At 34.1% G+C, this 3277-nt stretch overlaps 1 protein-coding gene across 4 annotated transcripts in view; it reads right to left on the bottom strand.

The window, feature by feature from the left end:
• LOC106877926 (uncharacterized) overlaps positions 1–3277 on the bottom strand; it is a 441127-nt gene that overhangs the window by 237572 nt on the left and 200278 nt on the right. Inside the window, exon 2 of one of the 4 annotated variants that reach the window (XM_052968726.1) lies at positions 1278–1399. The exons of the other annotated variants lie outside the window; for them this stretch is intronic. The gene's annotated coding sequence lies outside the window, so the exon portion shown is untranslated. The remainder of the gene's footprint in view (positions 1–1277; positions 1400–3277) is intronic. 4 annotated transcript variants of the gene reach the window in all.

Here is a 3277-nt window from a genome sequence, read left to right as displayed (position 1 = left end):
ACTTGCTCGACTAAAGGCGGTGCTCCAGCATGGCCACAGTCAAAAAGACTAAAAGAAGTAAAAGAGTATATATATACACACATACATATATATATACACTTATATAAAACATGCATATCTACATACATACATATCTATATACACACATATTTACACATACATACATATATATACATATATTAATATATATATATATATATATATATATATATATATATATATGCATACATATATGCATATATATATATATATAGATATACGTATATGCACATAATGAGAAACAAACCCAAATAATTAGTTTTATCTGGAATGTACCAATCGAAGAACATCTAGCAAGTAATAAGTCTTATCTTCGATATCGAGTATTAAGTTACAAGGTAAAAATATATTAAATAAATAAATAAATAAATAAATAAATATAAGGTAAAAACATTTTTTTGCAAATTAATTTCCCGACGTTTCTCAGGACAACAGCCTATTTTCAAGAGGTAGATTATTTAATCTTTCGTTAAAAAACCCAGTTTGGAAATTTAGCAAGAACCCCATATTTCAATTCTAGAAACTGATTAGAATTAGAAGATTTACAGCTGCAATATAAATACAAACACACACACACACACGGAATGTAATATATATATAATATAGATATATGTGGACTATAATATACATATAATATATATATGGAATATAGTATACACACACATATATATAAGGAATATAATACACACACACACACACATATATATATATACATGGAATATAATATTTTCATATATACATATATATATATATATATGGAATATGATATATATATATATATATATGGAATATGGTATACATGTATATATATGGAATATGGTATACATATATATATGGAATATGGTATACATATATATATGGAATATGGTATACATATATATATGGAATATGGTATATATATATAATTATATATATATATACATTGAATATAATGTAGAAATATGGATATTCTTTTGGGGGTGGGGGACGAGCTGTAAATAATGTGTAAATATCACGTTGAAAAAAGTGCAAAAGATAGAAAATGTCGAAGGCTATCCATGGGATTCGAAACCACATCTTTAAACACGACAGACGTTCTGCCATAGCACCAAAGAAATACATTGAAGCTCTCTTTCCATTTTTGGAAACTTTATTCTTACCAACGAGAACAGTAAGCTGTTGATTTGATATTGCAAATGTAATGTACAAAATATACATAAATGTTTATGTGCCTATATATATATATATTACTAGCTTACCTTATAGAATGGAAATGCGTTAATTAACTGAGAACAGCTCCAAAATGTGCCAGTGTTTGTTTGAGAAGTAAATATTCAGACAGAAAGTTATAAATCACGACAGGACAGATGAAGATACTTACCTAGAAAGACAAAAGAGAAAGCAAAAATTAAATATTAATACAGGTGAGAAATTGTAAACAAATTTCATATTTTATATATCATTTAAACAAACCTAAATTATATGACTTGGCTGTTTGCTGTCGGCTTTTCTTCTTAACGGTGTTACATATGATTACCAACTTGTAGGAACTTTAAAAACTTCGTAATACGTAAAAAAGAAACAAAAAAAAAAAAATTAAATGAAAATGTGAATTCTATGTACGTTTTTCGTTACTGTTCCTTAATTTCCAATTCGAATTTCTAATCCCACCAAATACTATGAAGCAGTGATTATCTCCTTTGAAATAACTGCGGTCACTCGGGGAACTATACGTGTTTGAAAAATGGAAAGAAAAAAAAAGGCGTGGTCTAGCATATCAGTCAAATAACAAACAGCTCTACTTCCGGTATATGCAGATTTAGAAACAATGATCTATCAAAGAGTGTCATCACTGAATTTTTTATGAAATCGATTTTCTTCTGATGGGCGTTATTCACTTTACTGGTCACCTGAATAAACGTCTTCAGAAATTAATGTACCTGTTAAAAGCGTTAGTCGATAGAAGAGATGAGTAAATCTACGGCCTTGATAGCCCTGCACTATTATCGGCAGAGGAGGCGCAATGGCCCAGTGGTTAGGGCAGCGGACTCGCGGTCATAGGATCGCAGTTTCGATTCCCAGACCGGGCGTTGTGAGTGTTTATTGAGCGAAAACGCCTAAAGCTCCACAAGGCTCCGGCAGGGGATGGTGGCGAACCCTGCTGTACTCTTCCACCACAACTTTCTCTCACTCTTACTTCCTGTTTCTGTTGTGCCTGTAATTCAAAAGGGTTAGCCTTGTCACACTGTGTCACGCTGAATATCCCCGAGAACTACGTTAAGGGTACACGTGTCTATGGAGTGCTCAGCCACGTGCACGTTAATTTCACGAGCAGGCTGTTCCGTTGATCTGATCAACTGGAACCCTCGACGTCGTAAGTGACGGAGTGCCAATAACAACAACATTATCGGCAGAAATTGTACCCCACTCCCTAACACTCCTTTCAATTTGACCCTGGGCATTTCGATTCTTTGGTGATACAAGTTTTGTGACAGACTTGTACGTACCGACTTCACCAGGCAAATAATTCATAAGAATGTCAGCTATTATAGAATGGAAGTCATTTTGGGCTATAAATAACTGGCACTCCGTCGTTTACTACGAGGAGGGTTCCAGCTTATTTGATCAACGAAACAGCTTCCTCATGAAATTAACGCACAAGTGACTGAGCACTCCACAGACGCGTGACCTTTTACGTAGTTCCCAGGGAGACTCAGTGTCGCTATGTTCTGAGTTCAAATTCCGTCGAGGTTGATTTTTGCCTTTCATCCTTTCGAGGTCGATAAATTGAGTACCAGTGAAACTTGGGGTCGATGTAATCGACTAGCCCGCTTCCCACAAATTTCAGGCCTTGTGTCTGGAGTAGAAAAGATTCAGCGTGACACAGAATGTAATAAGGCTGGCCTTTTGAAATACAGGTACTACTCATTTTTGCCAGCTGAGTGGACTGGAGTAATGTGATACAAAGCGTCTTGCTCAAGGACACAACGCCTCACCGGAAATTGAACTCATGACCTTACGATTTTGAGCCGAACACCCCTAACCACTAAGCCACGCACCTTGAAAATAAATAAAATATAAAGAAAACAACATCGTTTGTTACATATTAGAAATATACCTTTTAATCTTATTAAATAAACAGCTTTATTGTATGAAATCAACACATTTTGGGGGCGGATATTCGACAAAAGAAGTGTTTAACTATTTCAGATCTGCAATATGATATGTGAAAATTTAAGTAATTAACCTCCAAGATACA

Source organism: Octopus bimaculoides, chromosome 6, assembly GCF_001194135.2.
Source record: "Octopus bimaculoides isolate UCB-OBI-ISO-001 chromosome 6, ASM119413v2, whole genome shotgun sequence".
Taxonomy (NCBI): Eukaryota; Metazoa; Mollusca; class Cephalopoda; order Octopoda; family Octopodidae; genus Octopus; species Octopus bimaculoides.
The sequence above is the reverse complement of the archived record's forward strand: the minus strand, read 5'-3'. Positions and strand labels throughout refer to the sequence as shown.